We start from the raw sequence: 23,697 nt of genomic DNA, 5'->3' as shown, positions 1-23,697 counted from the left end.
GAGTTGTAGCAAAGGGAAGGAGTGCTTTCAGGGCTTCACCTCCAAGAATTTTCTTTTCTTTGTAAACTCTGATCCAGAATGAGATCAGTGATTCGTTTTGTTTCCTGAAATCATAACGAAGTGTTTCATCATTCTGAACGTCGATGAGCTGCTCCTGGAGGTAGCTGATGTTCGAAATCTCGTCAGGTCAGTCTTCAGCTTCAATGCTGAAGGGATTTCTTACCCAGGCATATTTCATCACATTCTCAGGAATGTAGTGAAGAACTCTTCGATTAGTCTGGAGATATGTTCAACAATGATGCTTTGGACCTGGGTGAGAGAAAATATTTCGTCTTCCAGAAATTCACTTAAAGATGGAACTACGCAGTCTTCCCAGTCTCAGTTTAACTCTTCCACAGCTTCAGTTTCCCCTTGAATGCAGTTACCTTCTCTGACAGCCCAACTAATGTCTGATCGTGACCTTGCATTGAAATGTTCAAGGCGTTAATCTCAGCAAAGATATCTGCAAGATAAGCCATTTGCATCACCTACTTTGAATCAGAGAATCTTTGGGACCAGTGAATGATTCTTTTTTGCTAGAAATATCTCAGTCTCGTTCCGCATTTCAGGCAACCGTTGGAGCACCCTTCCTCGTGACAGCCACCTAACCTCAGAGTGGTACAACACGTGTACATGTTCTGAACCAAAATCAAAACATATCCGACTAATGATCATGGAGGGCACAGCCCTAGATTAATGAAACTGACTATCTGGATGACTTCCTGCATCACTTTCTGTAATTCATGTGACAACCCCTGAGAAGCAAGATTCTCACGGTGAAGGAGACAGTGAACAATCAGCACGAATGGATTTTCTTCTTTAACTCTAGCAACGAAGCCATGACGTACTCTCAGCATTGCTGGTGCACAGTCACAACAGACATAAAACACTGATTCCACTAAAGCCCTTCTTCCTTGAAGAATGAGTCCACAGTACTGAAAATATCTTCTCTGGTTGTGGTCGTGTGTAATGGCCGACAGAACAGAAATTCCTCTTCCATGTCTTCTGGACCTCGGTACCGTACGTAAGCCATGAGCTGGGCATCATTACTCCGAAATGAAAACGGTTAAGTTTTAAAATATAAAATGTACAGTACCGGTACTCTACTCCCAGTCGTGTGCATGGTAATAATCTTTTTTTTAAGCCAAATGCAATTGCCTACTGTAGGAGAGAGAGAGAGAGAGAGAGAGAGAGAGAGAGAGAGAGAGAGAGAGAGAGAGAGAATGTAAAGTGTGAAGTATCGACAAGTACGGTAATATGTTAAAAGTAATAGTATACAACATTAATAATATCAGTAATATATTTGTCTCTTGGCGACCCACTCCAAATGGCTTGGCGACCCAAATTTGGGTTACGACCCATAGGTTAAGAACCACTGGGTTAATTGATGGGGTGTTAATCATAGGAATGATGTAAATGATGGGTATGCCAATGATGGGGGGACGCAATTGATGGGGGAACGCAAATGATGGAGACGCAAATGATGGGGGGACGCAAATGATGGAAGGATCCAAATGATGGGGGACGCAAATGATGGGGACGCAAATGATGGGGGGATCCAAATGATGGGGATGCAATTGATGGGGGGGATGCAAATGATGGGAATGCAAATGATGGGGGGACGCAAATGATGGGAGGATCCAAATGATGGAGACGCAAATGATGAGGGGATGCAAATGATGGGGGGACGCAAATGATGAGAGGATGCAGGTGATGAGGGGATGCAAATGATGAGGGGATGCAAATGATGGGGGGATGCAAATGACGAGAACGCAAATGATGGAGACGCAAATGATGGGGACGCAGTATGATAAGGATGCAAAATGACAGGTATGTAAATGATGGGATGTAAATAATGGGATGTAAATAATGGGCTGTCAGCGATAGGATGTATATGATACAGAATCAAGCCTGCATTAAAACATAAGTAGTGTAATGAGCACTTTGGCCACATCACTAAGTAAAGAAATAGATTACAAAAATAGACGTTTAAAAAGAATGTGGTTAAATGGAAAAGTAATTTGAAAAAGGTGATACATTCATACAAAGGATTATCTGTGGCTGTTAAACGAGGATGCAGATGTATAATGAAATTCGAAGTCTCTCCTAAATAAATAAAACAGGAGATGGGAATAACATAAATCGTAGAACTGAAGGTTCTCAAGTAGATCCCGTCAATTGTTTTGAAAAAGTGTTTCCAAGAACTTGCCTTTGTTCTTGCAGAATTATTCAGACTATGCATACGTACTTCTTCATTCCCTAATTCATGGAAAGAAGCCAATATCCACCCAGTTCCAAAGAAAGGAAGTTCCTCTGACCCCTCTGATTACAGACCAATAGCTGTCACATCTTCTCTTGGTAAGGTTTTTGAAACTGTAATTAATAAGCACATAGTTAAACATCTTGAACCCAACAACTTAATTAGTGATAGAAAATATGGTTTTGGCCAAGAAAGATCCACCATTGACATACTCAATCTCCTGAGTCATACCATCCATCAGTCAGTTGACCTACATGGTGAAACTAAATGCAGTAGCCCTGGATATTTCTAAAGCTTTCGACAGAATGTGGCACCGTTCCCTGTTGTTCAAACTCCCTTGCTATGGACTAAACTCTTTTGTTCCTTTGATTTCCTCATATTTCAGCAATAGAAAAATAAGAGTAAAAATAGTTGATGTATATTCCACTTTCCACTCAGTTAACGCTGGCGTGCCACAGGGATCAGTTCTGGCACCAACCCTGTTCCTTGTTCATATTAATGATCTCTTATCTGTCACTCACAATCCCATCCATTCATATGCAGATGACTCAACACTTCATAGTTCATTCACACTCACACATCCATTTGCAAAGTCCGATATCTCTCTCACCTCAGTAAAGCCATCTCTTTAAATCAAGACTTATCCACGATCAGTGAATGGGGACAAAACAACCATGTCTCATTTAATGCTAATAAAACTAAATAAATACAATTTACTAATAGGCAGGTATTGCCAGATTCGTATATTACCTTCAGTGCTACATTCTGGGCATCTCGCTTAGCAATGTCCTCAGCTTCTAAACTACAGTACTAATGATAGCTCTGAACTGACTAAAGCAATCATTCATCATAATAAGCCAACACTCAACCTAGCTTAACTACACTAAATCACCCCAGCTGATTAATCCAGACTACCGCTGGACCTAACCTATCCAAATCAGATTTTGGCCAAGGACTAACACAGACTGCGAACAAAACACTGACTGTAGCTCTGCCTATGAACAAAACCTGCATGAACTTACCTATACAGTCTGAAGTAATGGGAAATGAATCTTAATTTGACCACTGCGTGTGTGTGTGTGTGTGTGTGTGTGTGTGTGTGTGTGTGTGTGTGTGTGTGTGTGTGTGTAACCCAGTGAACATAGTAACTGTTCTGTGGGAAAAAAAAGATCAAGAAAGAAGTTGAAAAAATTATTGGAACTATAATTACTGCTGGATTTATAGTTATTGAAAAACTTTTTTTTTTTTTTTAAATCTTGTACTGAATTCTAGTTTTCTGTCTACAGTATATTACACAGAACCAAAGTTTAGTATTTCGTATCTGATGGTACAGTATAGCATATTGACCGACATAGCTTTGCAAGCCAGGAAAAAAAAAATGCATAAAGAAACATTATTTCTGCCAGCAGTGTTATGTTGAAAAATTATTCTAGAATAAGGAAAAGGTATTAAGAAAAGTTTGCAGCTAATCCTAACAAAGTCGAGACACCCTAGTTTTGTAGACATTCTTTGATGCTATCATTAACTGCCTAATATCATACTACCGGAGTATGAGAAGCTTTATAATTATAAGATCGCATTTATAGTGGTTTTCGCATTTGTGTTGATTTCCGTCCTCAGAAAGTCCAAGAGGAAAGAAACAAGAGACGGTGTTGTAAAAGCCGCTGTGTTTGTTCTAGAATCGAAAGATTGTTGCCATGGTAACGTGACGTCATCACCGGCTCTTGTGGACACTGGATGGCGAAACTGTCAAAACTGTTTACGTTTTTCCTCTACCACTGCTCAATATATATATTCATACCCTCCATTTCTGTATCAGATTGATGTCGTAACTTGTCTCCTACACATCCACAAACTTATAGTAAATATTCAACGTATTTACGAGTGCACACGTAAATAATAAGTTATCAAAATGAGTGATTATCATCAGTGTAAAGTGCTCCAGTAATCCTAAGTGCCTCTGTGCTGTGAGCAGTTGTAAACAATTTGTACTTACGAAAAATAGCCATTGGGAATTAATTTCCCCAGCATAAAAACGATGAAAAGAGTGAGTGTAGGAGCACTCTTATTTTGCCACAACTAACCAGCGTCGGACGCGGCCAAGCGCCGGTTATCAAGTACTCGTAAGTACAATAACTATCTCCACCACCACCACCACCACACTTTGCAGCTTGCAGTTAACCTAAGTGGTCGAATTCCACCTTCACTCCACCTAATCGTAAGTACTTTCCTTGTGTTCATTTTGTACGGAAATTGAAACAAACTGCAGGAGAGGTTCTGCTAACAAATGGTAAAATTGAAATGAACGTCTGTTATGATTTTTTCTTTTCTTTTCTTTTTCCAATTACAAATGTCCACTTTATCCATTTACCTGTACTTATCCATCTGACATGATCTCATTTCCATTTTCATGCAGTTTGTTGTTATAACCAATTCCATATAATTAATATAAACTTCTGTCGTACATTACCTTTTACATACCCAGCCATCAGGTCGTTGAAAGTGGTACCGATGTTGATGGCTGAATAACTGTTATATACAGTACATATTTTGGTAATTTTTTCCGCAACGTTTATTTTTATACAGACGATATAATATTTTGGTTATTTTTCCCACTTTATTTTTATACGGACGACAAATATTTTTGGGTATTTTTCCCACTCTTTATTTTCATACAGACGATATTAATGTTGTGGTTATTATTCCCAGATTATTTTTATACAGACGGTATACTGTACATGTTTTAGTTATATTTCCTACAATACTTATTTATATGCAGACGATATAAATACTTTGGTTATTTTTCCCACAATGTTTATTTTTATAGAGATAGTATACATGTTGGTTATTTTTCCCACAGTATTTTTATATAGTCAGAGGTGATTTACGTAGGTTATTGGGTGCTTTGAACTTCCGTGTGGCTATAATGAAGCGATATTGAAAAGGTACTTAGGTGATAAAAGAGATTGTGAACTGATAGCGACTCTAGCCTATTATTATTTGTTATTTTATTACTTTTGGTATATTTCTGCAGCGTCTTAACCTATGTTGTAGCTATGACGTAAACTGGGGCTGATATAGGATGTGTGACTGACGGGTATTGAAGTGCTATATACCGGTTCGTATTCTCGGCGGGTAAGGAGGCTCCCTTGCATCTCTTCTTTAAAGATTTACTTTCCAAACTAACAATTAATGCCCACTCTTTTGCTTCTCACATATTTTGAATGTCGACAGAGATCGCATGAACAGCACAGAAAAATATAGTAACGGGGTAGATTCAAATAAACCAGTAAAGGTGTTAGTAAGGTTCCTAACCGCACGAGAATACCACCCTTGATCTTCTCTCTCTCGCTGTTACTTCTTTTTGCTTTTCTTTCCTTTACAGGTGGCTTTACATTGAGTGAAAAGCCAAATGGTATCCTGTAAGCCAAGAAACCATTTACAACGCTGGGTGGTAACCATATAACCAAACCATACGTGCTCCCTACGTGTCAACAAGTGGGTTGGTGGAGGGTTAGTGCCCCTCCCCGTAAAATAAATAACTCTAAGTCAAATGGCCACCCCTTACGGCATTATGGCGTCTGGCAATAGATAGATAGATGGATAATTAATCAACAAATAAAGGTTTTTAGTTCCATTGTGGTCGAACCCACAAGACTTAGTTCTTTCACCCCAACTTGGCCGAGATTTTTTTCCGTGTTATTTCGCGTAGCTCAGTGGCATAAAAAGACAGTGTTATCGCTCCATATCCTTTCAACATGACTTTTTAGTTACTAGCATAAAATTCTAGTGTCAGTCTATTGCTACAAGTCAGCATTTGAGACGGTAAAGAGGTGGTGTGCTGTCCTGATGCTCGCGAGTTCTATTCCCGGCTGGGGTGGAAACAGTTAAAGGAAATTATTTTTGTTGAACAAGCTTTACTGATCTCCTAAAAAAAGCCACCGACATTGCGTAAAAACACCCCCGCTAATACCAAGCCTTGTATGAGACAGTCCTACCACGTATTCCACATTGACGGTGGGTGTTAACGCCCAAGTAGTGACAGGCGGTGCGTGGTATGTTGGAGGACTACTGGACCTCATGGAACGGGCTGCCGAACCTATGCCCAGAGTCGAACGCAGAGAGAGAGAGAGAGAGAGAGAGAGAGAGAGAGAGGGAATGAATTTTTTTAGGAATAAGGGGGATGTTATCATGGCTGGGAGACATTAACATGTTTTGTTATTGAGACACTTCACAGTTAAACTAATAAATATGTTGTTTGTCTATAACACTGTCATTTAAAACAAGGAAGAATACGTCGTGGAACAGCGTCTACCTTCTCCCACCCAGCGGTATCATTGCTTCTTACAGAAAAAAACTAATTATTTACAAGATACTTGCCAACCATTAGCAGTCCACACTTACTTTGTAATAGTAATGAACTACAGACACAATCCCGTGAATCATGTGCGGTTAATCTGCTAAAAATAATAAAAATAAAAAATTCCATGTGGATAAACTTCCTTGTCTCTTGGTTGGTTACTAAATTTGCTGAATTATTAACTAAGTTAATCGTTTAACATCCTTTCATTTAAATCAAAATAGGTTTCACATAATTGTTAATACCCTCTCTACGCGAAATCACAGTATACCAAATTTTATGTTAGTTGTACCAACAACACATCCTCTGTCATCCTGGCCACTAAACGAGAACCTGTGACATAGTGACGTCACAACCAGTGTGGAATTCAAGGCAACTCTGAATCGGAGTCAGACTTTGATCGCTGGGAAGGTAGGACTGTGCTCCTGTGTTGTCAGACTTTGATTGCTAGGAAAGTAAGACTGTGCTTCTGTGTTGTCAGGCTTTGATCGCTGGGAAGGTAAGACTGTGCTGCTGTGTTGTCAGACTTGGATTGCTGGGAAGGTAAGACTGTGCTTCTGTGTTGTCAGGCTTTGATCGCTGGGAAGGTAAGACTGTGCTGCTGTGTTGTCAGACTTGGATTGCTGGGAAGGTAAGACTTTGCTACTGTGTTGTCAGACTTTGATTGCCGGGAAGGTAAGATGTCCTGCTGTGTTGTCAGACTTGGATTGGTGAGAAGGTAAGACTGTGCTGCTGTGTTATCAGACTTTGATTCCTGGGAAGGTAGGATGTGCTGCTGTGTTGTCAGACTTTGATCGCTGGGGAGGTAAGATTGTGCTGCTGTGTTATCAGACTTTGATTGCTGGGAAGGTAAGACTGTGCTGCTGTGTTGTCAGACTTCGTTTGCTTGAAGGTAAGACTGTGCCGCTGTGTTGATATCAACTGGATATTTTGGGAAGCTTATATTATCTCCTCCAAAGAAGTTGGAGGAGGTTATGTATTCACCTATGTTTGCCTGTTTGTTAGTCTACATATTTCCATATGTTCTTAATGAATTTCAACTAAATTTTGTGGAAGGGTGGTCCATGGGCCAAGAAAGAACTGAGTAATTTTCGGGGCGGATCCGGATCTGGCATTGACGGAGGTATGCGCTCTGAGTGCTTTCTAGTTTATTTAGTAGTTTATTTAGTTAGTTTTTTTTTTTTTTCGCGTTCACCTAGCTGTATAATTTGGGAACTTCGAACTGTGACGTTAACGGATAGTTTACGGAAAGATTGATTTGATTGTTATTATTATTATTATTATTGTTATTATTATTATTATTATTATATGGTGGGATGAAGAGGTTAAGAGAGCAATGGAGGAAAAGAGGAAGAAGTGGCTAGAGTGGTTTCAGAACAAGGGTTCAATGGAAATATGTACTGAATATACTGAGAGCAAGAAGCACGAAAAGAGGCTAGTGAAGAGGAAAAAGAAGGAGGCAGATGAAAATCTTGGAAGACAAATGAATGCAAATTACTCTGAAAATAGGAAGATATTTAGGAAAGAGGTGCGAAAACGTAGAAATGACAGAGGAAAGAAATGTGAAAGTGTGAAAGATGTTTGTGGTAGATTATCAACCCAAGGGGAAGAAGTAAGGACCAGATGGAAAGAATATTTGGCAGCCTGATGAATGGAGAGAGAGAGAGAGAGAGAGAGAGAGAGAGAGAGAGAGAGAGAGCAGAGCGGCTGTAAACATGATTTGTTTTAGGGGTGTGTAGAGAAGGAATGCAGTGCCAGGAAATGTGACACTCACACAGGTAAAGAACGCTGTGAAATGGCTGAAGAATAAGAGAGCCGCTGGGGTTGATGAGGTGTATGCAGAGATGATTAAGTGTAGTGGAAAGAGCGGAATGAAGTGCTTATTGGATATAGGTAAGAAGGCAAAAGATGAGTGAAACTGTGCCAGCAGAGTGGAAAAAGGCTGTGATTGTACCCCTGTACAAATATAAAGGTGAGCGAAGTGAGTGCAAGAATTGTCGCGGCATAAGTTTATTGAATGTGGTAGGGAAGGTATATGGAAGAATTATTATAAAGACGGTAGGGGAGATATCAGAAGTCTTAGTGAGTGAAGAGCCGGGTGGCTTTGGAAGTGGCAGAGGATGTGTGGATCATATATTGGTAGTGAGACAGTGGACAAGGCTTGTGAGAAAGACTGTAAGGTGTTTCTGGCATTTATCGATCTGGAAAAAGCATACGACAAAACAGACAAAGAAGGATTGTGGAAGGTTTTACGCAAGTACGGTGTAGATAGTAAAATGCTAGGTGCCTTCAAGAGGTTTTATGATGGCCATGAGGCATATGAAAGGATAAATGGACATCTAAGTGAATGGTTCACGATTGGTCAGGACGTGATACAAGGTTGTAGGATGTTCCCGTGGCTGTTCAATATACAAATGGATGGATTGATGAGACTAGTAAAAACACGAGCAATGGAGAGATGGATGGCGCTGGTAATGAATGGTGATAGATGGAACATCTCAAATTTGTTGTATGCTGATGATGCAGTGCTACTTGCAAATACCGGAAAATAACTTGGTAGACTAGTGCAGAGTGTTGCTGATGTCTGTGAGCGTCGTGCCTTGAGCGTAAATGGAGAAAAGAGTTAAGTGATGGTTATCGAGAGAGAAGTGTGACCCTCTGTGTAATGTCACAGTGAATGGAGGGAGACTGGAATTGATGAGAGAGTTCAAATACCTGGGTACAGTGAGAGAAGATAGAGGAAAATGTCCAAAAGATGTGGAAAATAGAGTAGCACAAGGAAGGAAAGTAGGTGGTGCTATGAAGGCCTTGATAAGAAAAAGAGGCTTGAATGTTGCAGCTGTGCAAGGCTTACATGAAGGAGTGTTAGCGCCAACTTTAACATATGGATGTGAGATTGTGGACTGGCATGAAAATGAAAAGTTAAGAGTGAGAGCAGTGGAGATCGGACTGGTGAGGAATGTATGTGGAGAACAAGGGGTTGGACAGAATACGAAGTAACGTGATTCGTAATAGATGCGGAGTCAGGAAGTCAGTGGACACCAGAATCGAAGACAGTGTACCGAGATGGTATGGCCATGTGAAAAGAATGGATAACAATAGAGTGGTGAAAAAGGTATATCTGAGCGTATTTGAAGGAGGAACGAGGCAAGGTAAGCCAACGAGAAGAGACGGAGGCATATGTTGGATGAGTGTGTGAGGAAGAGAGGTATGGAAGTCGGTAAGGCTAGGGAACTGACAAGAGATCGAGATAGTTGGATGAATATTGTGAGAAGTAGTGCATGATCAGAGATTTGGCATCCCTTTTTAAACCCCTCGGCTACATCTATCAACACTACCCCTAACGTTAACGCTTCTCACTTTCCGGTACAAGTAGGTCGACATAGGTGGTATAAAGAGGACGCCAGAAGTGGTACAAAGAGGACGGCAGAGGGGTTACAAAGCGGGTGCCAGAAGTGGTACAAAGAGCGTGGCAGAGGTGGTACAAAGATGATGGCAGAGATGATGCAAATATGATGGCAGAGGTGGTACAAAGATGATGGCAGAGGTGGTACAAAGCGGGTGGCAGATGTGGTACAAAGAGGAAGGCAGAGGTGGTACAAAGCTGGTGGCAGAGGTGGTACAAAGAGGATGGCAGAGGTGGTACAAATAGGGTGGCAGAGGTGACACAGACATGTGTGGACAATGAATGTTAACTGTGAGAAGATATATGATGAAACCGAAGGAGCAGACGTGAGCAGACATAAAAACCTTATGTAAAGATCCCTAATTAAAGTAGCAAAAGACTGAGTTAACCCTGAAGAGCAGGTATCCAAGGACCAACGTTTATTAAGGTTAGACGGTCAAATTCTGTAAAGTGTAAATGATAGAGTGAAAATGATGGGATGTAACATGATGGGATGTAAAATGATGGGATGTACAATGATGGAATGTAAAATGAAGGGATGTGAAGTAAAGGGGTGTAAATAATGATAGGGTTAATTGATAGGAGGTACATGATAAGATTTCATTGATGGGATGTAAGCGATAGTGTTAATTGATGGGGTGTAAATGATAGGGTTAATTGATGGGGTGTAAATGATAGGGTTAATTATGGGATATAAAAGATAAGGTTAATTGATGGGATGTAAATGATAGGGTTTATTGATGGGATGTTAATGATAGGATTAATTGATGGTATGTAAATGATACGGTTAATTGATGGGGTGTTAATGATAGGGTTAATTGATGGTATGTAAATGATAGGGTTAATTGATGGGATGTAAATGATAGGATTAATTGATATGATGCAAATGATAGGGTTAATTGATGGGATGTAAATGATAGGGTTAATTGATGGGATGTAAATGATAGGGTTAATTGATGGGATGTAAATGATAGGGTTACTTGATGGGATGTAAATGATAGGGTTAACTGATGGGATGCAAATCATAGGGTTAACTGATGGGATGTAAATGATAGGGTTAATTGATGGGGTGTAAATGATAGGGTTAATTGATGGGGTGTTAATGATAGGGTTAATTGATGGTATGTAAATGATAGGGTTAATTGATGGGATGTAAATGATAGGGTTAATTGATGGGATGCAAATGATAGGGTTAATTGATGGGATGTAAATGATAGGGTTAATTGATTGGATGTAAAAGATAGGGTTACTTGATGGGATGTAAATGATAGGGTTAATTGATGGGATGTAAATGATAGGGTTAACTGATGGGATGCAAATCATAAGGTTAACTGATGGGATGTAAATGATAGGGTTAATTGATGGGATGTAAATGATAGGGTTAATTGATGGGATGCAAATGGTAGGGTTAACTGATGGGATGCAAATGATAGGGTTAATTGCTGGGGTGTAAATGATTGGGTTAATTGATGGGGTGTTAATCATAGGAATGATGTAAATGATGGGGATGCCAATGATGTGGGGACGCAAATGATGGGGACGCAAATGATGGGGACGCAAATGATGGAAGGATGCAAATGATGGGGGACGCAAATGATGGGGGGACGCAAATGATGGGGGGACGCAAATGATGGGGGACGCAAATGATGGGGGGACGCAAATGATGGGGGACGCAAATGATGGGGACGCAAATGATGAGGACGCAAATGATGGGGACACAAATGATGGGGGGACGCAAATGATGGGGTCGCAAATGATGGGGATGCATATGACCAGGACGCAAATGATGGGGACGCAAATGACGAGGACGCAAATGATGGGGGGACGCAAATGATGGGGATGCAGTATGATAAGGATGCAAAATGACGGCTATGTTAATGATGGGATGTAAATGATGGGATGTAAATAATGGGATGTCAGCGATAGGATGTATATGATACAGAATCAAGCCTGCATTAAAACATAAGTAGTGTAATGAGCACTTTGGCCACATCACTAAGTAAAGAAATAGATTACAAAATTAGACGTTTAAAAAGAATGTGGTTAAATGGAAAAGTAATTTGAAAAAGGTGATACATTCATACAAATGATTATCTGTGGCTGTTAAACGAGGATGCAGATGTATAATGAAATTCGAAGTCTCTCCTAAATAAATAAAACAGATGACAATAACATAAATCGTAGAACTAAAGGTTCTCAACTAAATAAATTAAAAGCATCAGAAATAGGCATCAGTAAGCTTAAGTTAAATGAAGACTATATGTAACATCATTTCTGAGGCTTAGCTTATCCTATCGTATCGTATCGTATCATTTATGAAGGCTCCATGCGTCGGATTCGATCACCTAATGGCGGCTCTTCACCTTGCTCGATCACTGGCAGCCTCCCTGTCCATTCCCATATCCCTAAGATCACTCTATGACCTCGTTCCAGGCCTTTCGTGGTCTGCCACTTGCAACCCTGATCCCGACGTTCACACTTCTCACTTGCACCCTCTCAACATGCCCAGACCATCTCAGTCTACCCCTCCTAATCACCGCACAAACACATTCCACTCTCATGTTTCTTCTAAGCTCTTCAATCGCAATCCTATCCCTCCCCCCCCCCCAGGCCACGCATTCAAGGACGCACTACAAAGCCATCTAATCATTGTCATTTCTGTACGTTTGAGCCTACGAGTATTCCCTTCGTTTACTGCCCAGGTCTTATTACCATACAGCTGCCATACAGCATTACATTCCCAACTCAAGTCGCATACAAAGATCCATTAGCACAGAGGAAGATCTCTCTTAATGCTAGTAAAGGTAACAGCTCCATGAAATAAGATAAATAAATAAATGAAAATAAACAAGCTAAGGATAAATAAATGGTGTACTCACATTGGAACTGCTTCAGAAATCAGCATCTCTGGTTGCTTAGTGAAGGTGATGACAGTCTTTGCTCTTCCCTCACAGTAATAATCTCCTGTAGCAGTGGTGACATTCACAAAGGTATTATTGTCATTTCTGGCCACTTTAACAGCCTTCATCAGCTCACTCAACACCTGTGGGGGAAATTTAAAATTGTCAAGCATCTTCAGCTATCCAGTGAAGGGAGATTTTTGTTCCACTATTCTATGTTCACTTGAAGTAGGTGTATAATTGCATTACTTCCATTTTGAATGCAGAATCGTAGGGAGTTACTAAAATCGTATGTTCCTAATCAGGAAGGTGCGTAATGGAAAGGATATAGAGCTGTAGTATTGTCTTATTCCGCCACTGACCAGCGAGATATGTTGCAAAAAGAGAAATTTCCGCAAAGTGAATCGACTATAGGTAACATTCTACTTGTACAGAAACCAAAAAATAATTCAGTAAGCAGCCTGGATATTAATTTTTATTTATTTTATCAAATTCACTGTACTTGATTTCAGTCTGACAACGCGACATGTTAATTTACTCTTGTTACCTTCACACGACTAGTATTTTGATATCTGTTGTATGGAAGGACCAAATTTAGACAGCCTCATCACTGGTCCAGAAGGTTTGTCCAGTTTTAAAACCGAGAATAAGAAAAAAATCATTAAGGGTGTTAACCTTAAGAAAAAACAATGCAAATATTAAAGGTGTTAAATAATTCCTTCTTATAATTAAGCATATTTGAAAGCAAATGTCCTACAAAGTTATTAAAGAGCAAACTATCCTGCCGGTCCTGTGATGGTGTTCTTGTGGTCCTGCCTCTCGAACACAATGACCCTGACCCCGTCCTTGCCAAACACCCAAACACCAGTCTCCGACACGAGAAGCTGGAAGAGTGACCACTCTAGGTGGACTTGAAATGTGCTCTGGGGACGGTTGATGCTTGGAGTCTGACTGTATTGTAGTTACAAATCATAATAGATAGATAGATAAATAGATAGATAGACAGCTCTATGCGAGCCTGGGAATAGGAAATGAGCTTGCAAATTACACTGAGGAAAGCTGACGACAGTGGCCAGTAAGGAGATGATGCAGTTAGTTGTCAGCAGTCCAACCGTGAACAAAGCCCTAGTGACCATACACACACATACACACATACTCACACACAGGCTTCTTAAACTTTCCATCCACAAGGAACACACGTGATACGTCTCCTGTTTCACCAGAATTTAGGAAAGAGAGCTCAGAAGGAGACAAGCCATACAAGAGGCAGGTTGCAGGGAGAAGGGCTTGGCAATTTGAGAGAGACACAGAGAGAGCAAGACAGAGAGATAGCTAGCGGGACTGGACTCTATACTCCGCTCTGTGTGAGAGACTTGTTAATATTTCCAAGACAAATAAAAATAGTCCCATACTATTCTTTACCTCTCCTGTCACTACATGACAAATGGGAAAGAAGATTATCTACTACAAGCTACTCCAAGATATAAAAACCGCTCGTCCACAAGTCTAATATATATATAACTCAACCACAAAGGAACCACAAAGTATTTTATGACATTTTCTTTTTATGACATTTGGTAGCAGCGAATCTACGGACATCGTCTCCGAATCAAAAGTAAATTTCTACAAAAGCAGGCGAGACTCTACAAGATTAGCTTCAGTCTACAGTGAATTCCTACAAAATACAGCCTACAATGCAAATAGCCTACAAGTCTACAAAACAACTCTATAATCTTCACGTAACTTCAAGCAGCAACAAGAAGTATATAAAACAAAGCAAGTAAAGAAGAGGAAAGACCAAAGCAACAAGCACACAAGCCCCCACCACTCTCTCCCGCTATCGCTGATGCAGAGGTCAAGACACGCAGCAAAACACCAAGTCCATATTCACAACTCATCTTACTCACCCGTCTTCACTCAAGTTACTCATCACTACTCATTCACTCACCACAGCTACCAGTGTGGGAAGCCGACGTCACCATGTGCTGAGATGACATCACAATGCGAGTCTGCCATGCCAAGCAACGTGTGACTGACACCAGGCACTTCTCACCCACTACTCATTACTCATTATTCACATAGCTCCTACTCATACTCATTTATTTTCACGGTTAAGTTGGAAATTCGACGTTCTATGCTGAGGTTTGCCTGGGACAGCTGTTAACCACCACAAGCACCAGGCCATGGAATTTCCTGAGTAATATCGTCCATCAACACACCACTAGAATTATCAGGAGATCTTCAATCAAACCTGTATTTTTCTTCCGAGATCGACCTTTGTATCGACACACCTCTACGATCTGTATCAAGTGGGTAAAATTATACTTACTCATTTCTTCTCAGTGCTAAAATTAGCTATAATTCAACTTATTTACTCATCTATTTTGCTAGGACATAAATAAAAAAGAGGCGTATTTCATAACACCATATCTTAATGACAGGAATATTTTCGCCACCCCCCACGTTAATACCAGATGACACACAATTTGCCACAACAACAGACTCACAATTAAGAGAGCCCCAAGGCAACACACCAGATAACACACAAATTGCCACAGCATCAGACTCACAATTAAGAGAGCCTCAAGGCAGCCCACCCCTTGTACAAACCTCACCACACACTAAATATCGAGAAACAAATACGGCAGTTTCAGATGATGAGTGGGAAACCACCTCTGACGTAGGAAGTGCGGACTTTGCCGCTGCCTTGCACACGTATGCCAATACACTTAACAGGGTTCACCGGTCCGGTCATACATATTCCACCATTCCCTCACACAATGATAAACACGTCCAAGTTGAATTAACAGGGCAAACAGTAAAAATGGATCAAGAAACAAATACCGCGGATCTAACAACCACACCTCACGTGTTTGTGTATCACGAGGATAAAACTGCCCCAAAATTCTCTGGCACAGACAAAGATCGCATTGATGTCATTTCATTAGTCAGTCAGTGCGAACAAATGTTCATCAAGCGCCACATACTAGATGAACAAGAGAAAATTGCTATTTTTTCATCTTGCATAAGCCAGGAAAGATGTCCAGCAAGCAATTTATTGCGCTCAGATAAGCTCCATCGTGCTAGGACATATGATGAATTTAAAACTGAATTTCTGAAGAAATTTTCTGGAGGCATGAACTTCTTGCCAGGTATAATTCCAGAATTACATAAAATTGTAGATCTTGTAAGGGAGCACACTACAAACCATGTGCTCAGTGAAATAACTGCTGATGTCTCCACAATCAAGAGAACCTTATTAGCTACATTGGAGAATTCTAATTGGATAACAGATGATGGAAAGATGTCCCCAGACCCCGTCGTGGACATCATTGGTTATGTAGCTGCCTTGTGTAAATTACCTGATAGGACCCTTAAGATCGCCAAGACGATCGCGTACACCCCAGGAATGTGCTTGCTAGACTTAATGAACGAGGTAAAGATGCAGTGCAGTAAAGCAGGTGTGGTCGACACACATGCACATTCTGGTAGAATCAGGGTACCTGAGACAGTATCAGCTGTGAAAACATCTACACCGACCCCAAACAGAGAACAAAATCGATCGCGACCAGAAATCAGGCAGGCCAAACAAACAAAAACGCCTAGGCCTCGTTCCCAGACGCCTTCCTACAGGCAGTTTCATAAGTTTTCGCGCAGCCCGAGCAGGTCTCGCGCCATAAACAACACTTCTTATGGGAAATCACCTCGTAGGTCACAGTCAAGGGATAGGTCCATTCTATGTCATTATTGTGCAAAACCAGGACACACAAGGTATGAATGCTTTATCAAGGCAAAAGAGGACAAACAAAAGACACAAGGATTTGGTCCTTACTGTAGGCATCATAGATACCAAGGGCACTGGACCAGTGATTGCAAAACAGTAGAAAAAATTGTGTCTATGTTCAAATCGGGGGAAGACCAAGTCATGACAAAAAACGAACAAACGTAAAGAAGAACAAGGCTAAACTTCACATAGGAGGCATGTTGGGAAATGAGTGTATCTTAATACCAGCTGTATGTGAGGATCAAAACGTTTCCTTATTTTTAGATACAGGCTCTCCAGTGAACTTAATAACACATGAAGAACTAAATAGAATTCTTAAAAACAAAAAGAAAGTAACTTTTCTGGATGAAGCTGATTTAGATTTATACACAGTAGATGGACAAGAGATTACAGTGAAGGGTATGATAAGATTAAATCTCAGTTTCACAGAAACTACAAGACCATTCTCTGCATTTTTTCTATATCGTTGAAAACTTAGCAATTAAAGCTCATATGTTACTGGGCTTAAGATCCATGAGAGCTGAGAACATAACTATACTCCCACAAATGAATGGAATAGACTTTGATAATAAATTCATAGATGAAATAACTTCAGAGCCCTCACCGATTGGTAGAAGAGAGCCAAAAAGAATTGGTAATATTAAAGGCTTAAACAAACATACGCAAACAGATGAGTGTATAGATCCACTCCCACCACCAACCCCATCCTCCAGAATTACTGACCCAGATAACAGTACTGATTTATCAATTTTTCCAGCCCATCTCACTAATGATTAAGTTATACCACCTAATTCATACATGAAGGTTACCATAAAGAGCAAATTGCGGAATAGTACTGTTCTTGTCTTAGAAGAATTATGTAAAGTAAAGGGATTGTCAGTAGAAAACGCATTATGTCATACGAACGACGAAGGGCAAACTCAGATATTCATAATTAATCACATGAATGGGGAAGTTCAGTTGAAAAAGGAAACTTGCATAGTTAATATTGAAAAATGTCCCGCCCCTGTGAAGGAAATAGTTATAGCTGGAGTAACAAGTGAGATAAAATCGACGGATAGAGAAGGAATAAAAGAGAATTTAATTCACTCAGGTGAATTTGATGAAGAAAATGATTTGTTAACCCTGCTGGAAACACACAGGGACACCGTAGCATTACCCGGAGAACAATTAGGGTGTACTAACTTGATTAATCACATGATTAATGTGCACCCAGAAACACCACCAATTTTCGTACCAGCTTACCGCATACCACACTCCCAACGTACACTTGCAAATCAGTATGTTGATGAAATGTTAAAACTTGGAATCATTGAGCCTTCAGTCTCCCCGTGGAATGCCCCCCTATTCTTCGTGCCCAAACGAAATGGAGAAGTGCTTGCGGTAGTAGATTACCGTAAACTAAATAATCACACAATCCCAGACAGATTTCCCATGCCATTGCTAAGCGATGTTCTACAGAATATTGGTCATGAGAATAATATATTCTCGACCATCGATCTCATAAACGGCTACTATCAGATTCCGGTATCTAAGGAGTCACGTAAGTACACTGCCTTTTCAACAAACAGAGGCCATTATCAATATACAAGAATGCCAATGGGACTGAGGACAGCCCCAGGCACATTCCAGCGTCTTATGAATTACGTATTGTCCGGAATTTTAGGACAAGGAATATTTGTTTATCTTGACGATATTATAATCGCAACGAAGAATATTAAGGATCATCTCAGGAAATTAGACTTACTCTTACAAAAGCTTAGTGATGCTGGATTAAAAATTAAACTTTCTAAATGCAAATTTTGCTTTAAGGAAATATATTTCTTAGGCCACAAATTAAGTTCTGATGGTATTCACACCACTGATGACAAAATACATGCAGTGAGAGATTTTCCTGAACCCACTATGACTGACGAAGTTAGACAATTTTTAGGTCTGGCTGGGTACTATAGGTCATTCGTACCACAGTTCTCTCATATAGCCTTTCCTCTATTCCAACTACTCAAAAAAGATGCTGTATTCCAATGGGAAGAAGAACAAAAAAGGGCATTTAACAATCTAAAAATTAAACTAACAAATGCACCTTGTTTAGCATATCCGGATTACACAAAATCATTTCTTATTTGTACAGACGCATCAGTTAAAGGATTAGGGGCTGTACTGATGCAGGAAGATAAAAGAGGAAAGAATCAACCAATTGCATTTGCCAGCAGACAAACAAGAGGTGCGGAGAAAAATTATTGCACTACAGACTTAGAGGCACTTGCAGTGGTTTTTGCATTACAAAAGTTTCGAGATTTGGTATATGGTTACGAAATCCACTTATTCACCGACCATAAACCACTGGTGGGTATGTTTAAAGAAAAACTCCTTTCTGGGAGGAGAGCAAGATGGAAATGTACAGTTGAAAACTACAATGTACAAATTCATTATATACAAGGTAAAATGAACATAGTAGCTGACGCATTATCTAGGAACCCGAACACAATTCAGGTCGCGGCGTTAGATCTCAAAGGAAATATCCCAAACCACGAGGATATCGCAAAGGCATAAAGACTTGACCCAATATGGTCTAAAGTAATATACAAGTTAGAAAGTGGAGATGACATACAGTTACCCAAACTGCATGTCCCACTTGAACAATTCACAATGGTCAATAATACATTATACAAAATTAACTCGAAACAACCCCAAACGCCAAAGAAATACTAACCAGTTGGTAGTACCTAATGACATGATACCCCAAGTATTACGATTGATACACGACAGCCCACATGCAGGACATCCTGGAAAGGATAAGACATTCAACCAAGCCCAGCTATTATATTACTGGCCTTCATTACGAAAAGATATAAACAATCATATAGACAGATGCGAATCATGTGCGAAACACAAAGGATACCCAATCACACCTGCACCGATGGGTAATTACCCTGTACCACATCAACCATGGGACGTTGTCGCTGTTGATTTACTCAAGGTGCCATTATCATACAATAATAACCTATACTTATTCGTTGCAATGGATCATTTTTCCCGTTATGTCATTTTAGCTCCAATTAAAGATAAGACAGCAGAGACAGTAGCAAAGGCAATAACAGATAATGTAATATGTCGCTTTACTACCCCAAAGGTATTAATAAGTGATAATGGAGGAGAATTTAATTCTGGGATCTTACAAGAAATATGTAAACAATACAACATCAAAAAGGTTAACGTTTTGGCCTATCACCCAGCATCGAATGGGTTGGTAGAGAGACAAAATAAAAAAGGTATTAGATGTGCTACGACACATTCTCAGTGAAAATTATGCAAGCTGGGATGATTGGATTCCCAGAGTAGAGGCCTCAATTAATGGGTCTATAAATAAATCCATCGGTGACACACCACATTTCATTATATATGGCACAGATAAAAAATTACCATATGAGCTCCTAGAAGGTGACAGCATGCCTATATACAATTACGATGATTACTCTAAACTCCGTTTACGTGAATTCCAGGACATTCACAAAAGAGTCAAAAAACAATTAACGATGTCCAAGGAAGAAATGACGGAGGCATTTAACAAGAAGGCAAAAGATTCATTTATCAGCTTAGGAGACATTGTTTACGGTGTCATTCATACGAGAGACAATAAATTATCCCCAAAATTTGAGGGCCCATACAGAGTAATTAACATAAAAGCAAACAAAGTTTTAATTAAGTCACTTTCAAGTGGCGAAGAGAAACAAGTTCATATTGAACATTTAAAACGAGTTTCAAGGGAATTATCACATAATTATTCAGCCTCGGATACAACCGAACAGGCGAACGTACCTCAAGAAACCAAGCAAAAAAACAACAATGATTACAAAAACAAATTAAGGTCATATACCAAACAATCGAACATAGGTGCAACTGTTCCAATCAAATCTACAGTACATCATTTACGAGAATTAAATATCGATTTAAACTCCTTCTATAAAAGAAATAACAATCAACCGTAACGCACATCATCACTATCATCGACCACAGCGTTATAGGAAATTAATAGATTTTTTTTTTTCGATAGGTTACAATGAAGGGACTTATGCGATGGATTCTCCTCTACATAGCAAGAGGATATGCGCACTTAGACCCCAAACATACTGTACGACAAGGATGCCTCATAGCTCCAACGGCCACGACTACAATCCTTAAGGACGTCATGAGTACTGAAATAAGTCTAGATTACTTGTATGACTTACCTACTTATCTAGACAGACTTGCGACGCCGATGCGAACTCTGGACTTCATGATAGGAAATTATGTTTCACAAGCACATAACACCAATGAAGTGAATGAAATGGTAAAGTTAGCGAAATGGAAACTAGAACAGGCGAAGTCAACTATGTTCGTCATGATCCAAGATCTCCCATCTTATGGAACGGAGGTACTGAGCGACAGGAACAACATCACCCGTACTCGCCAAAAGCGCGGTTTGTTCGACCTGGGTGGCGCAGTTCTTGGGAACATCTTTGGATTGGCTACAGAGGATGACCTTAAAGAAATAAACAACAAATTTAATAAGATAGCTCAGGTACCAACATACCAAGATAAATTCATCACAGGACAGAACTCAGCAATGAAGACAATTGTGAAAAATCTGAAACAAGCAGAAAACATTGCTCTCGAGAGTGTAGATAAAATAAATGAATTGGGGGGAAACGTTACCCTTTTCCAGCACTTCTCCATCATCACAGAACATATTGACACGATTCTACTACAATTAGAGAACACTAGAGATCGTTTCAGGGCACTTATGCAAGGAATTTCGAATGCTGGTGATGGCAAGATCACAATTGACTTACTCCCAGTTCATGAGCTACGTCAGATAGTTAGTCAAGGCATACATAAACATAAATTGAAGCTGTTGTTCCGCAGTAGGGAATTTATGCAATATTACCCGTATTTAGAAGCAACACTAACACCAACATCAGTGGTAGTTCATGTACCATTCATCACTGAAGACCTGTTCACAGTATACCAAATACACCCCTTCCCCTATAAAAATAACAACACTGGTCATCATCAACGTCAACACAGACACCGAACTCATCATGGTCTCCAAGAGACGGGACACTGTCACTTTCGCAAGTGAGTCAACGATTGAACGAAAGTGCCGCACATCATTACATGCTGTTCATCTTTGTCCTGCGTACATTTTCACGTTTCAGCCTACTGATACAGTCCCTTGTGAAATGGCTATCATCAGAAATGACAATATTCATCATCATTGCAACTTCACTTTTGCTCCAGATAAACTTGTACACCATCAATGCATTGGACACTCACAGTTTTTTTTATTTCCCTCATAACACATCAGTTTACATAGTCTGTCCAGATATACCACCATCTCATACATCAGCATCAGGATTATACATAGCACCAGACTACTGTGCGGTATTTACACCAGCCATGTCTACTTTATCCACCATCAATCACTACGCCATTCTCAATCATACACACAAACATTTCCACCCACTGCCTGATATGAACTTAAACATGAGCACAAGTATTAAGCTGACTTCACCTAAGTTTGAAACTATGCAGCTGATCAATGAAACAATGAAGCCCTGGGAAGATTTGAGTTTGAGTATGTTCAACCCATATTATGTGTATAGCCCAGCACTTACTGTCTTTATAATCGTCTGCATTGTAGTTGCAGTACTGCTGTTCGCAATGCACAGAATGCATGCAAGAATTTCTAATTTGGAGTCATTATTTAGTGGGGGGAGAGTTAACATCAAAGTTAACCACCCTGAATGAAGTGTATATATTTTGTATATAGTATTAATTATATATATATATAAAAAAAAAATACAAAGAAGAATGACCCATATATGGCAGACCAGTACCATTATCTTTAAATGAAATATTAATAACTCTTACCATAATCTTAATTTTAAACTATTTATTTCACTTAATTAGCTTATAAGTTCATTATAATGTGTATATAATATGTATTAATATGTTAGGACTATTAACTGTCGATGGTACGCCATTTTCGCGTGACCGAGCAATGTATTGTAATTACAAATCATAATAGATAGATAGATAAATAGATAGATAGACAGCTCTATGCGAGCCTGGGAATAGGAAATGAGCTTGCAAATTACACTGAGGAAAGCTGACGACAGTGGCCAGTAAGGAGATGATGCAGTTAGTTGTCAGCAGTCCAACCGTGAACAAAGTCCTAGTGACCATACACACACATACACACATACTCACACACAGGCTTCTTAAACTTTCCATCCACAAGGAACACACGTGATACGTCTCCTGTTTCACCAGAATTTAGGAAAGAGAGCTCAGAAGGAGACAAGCCATACAAGAGGCAGGTTGCAGGGAGAAGGGCTTGGCAATTTGAGAGAGACACAGAGAGAACGAGACAGAGAGATAGCTAGCGGGACTGGACTCTATACTCCGCTCTGTGTGAGAGACTTGTTAATATTTCCAAGACAAATAAAAATAGTCCCATACTATTCTTTACCTCTCCTGTCACTACATGACAAATGGGAAAGAAGATTATCTACTACAAGCTACTCCAAGATATAAAAACCGCTCGTCCACAAGGCTAATATATATATATAACTCAACCACAAAGGAACCACAAAGTCTTTTATGACATGACTTCTGAACAGCTGCACACCCAGACACACAGAGTTTTGGAAATTCTGTCTATCTATCTATAGCCAGACTCCATAATCCCGCAAGGGGTGGCCATTTGACTTCGAGAAAATTATTTTACAGGGAGGGGCACTAACCTTCTCAGACCCACTTGTTAATACTGAGGGAACACGAATGGGTTGGTTAGATTGTAACCACACAGAGTTTTAAATGATTTCCAGACTTATAGGAAACCAAAAGGCTTTTCACTAGATGTACATTAACAAAAACGCGTATATAAAAAAGCAAAGTAAACAT

Source organism: Coenobita brevimanus, chromosome 15 (assembly GCF_032717465.1).
Source record: "Coenobita brevimanus isolate Jiangsu-jjx chromosome 15, ASM3271746v2, whole genome shotgun sequence".
NCBI lineage: Eukaryota > Metazoa > Arthropoda > Malacostraca > Decapoda > Coenobitidae > Coenobita > Coenobita brevimanus.
The sequence above is the reverse complement of the archived record's forward strand: the minus strand, read 5'-3'. Positions refer to the sequence as shown.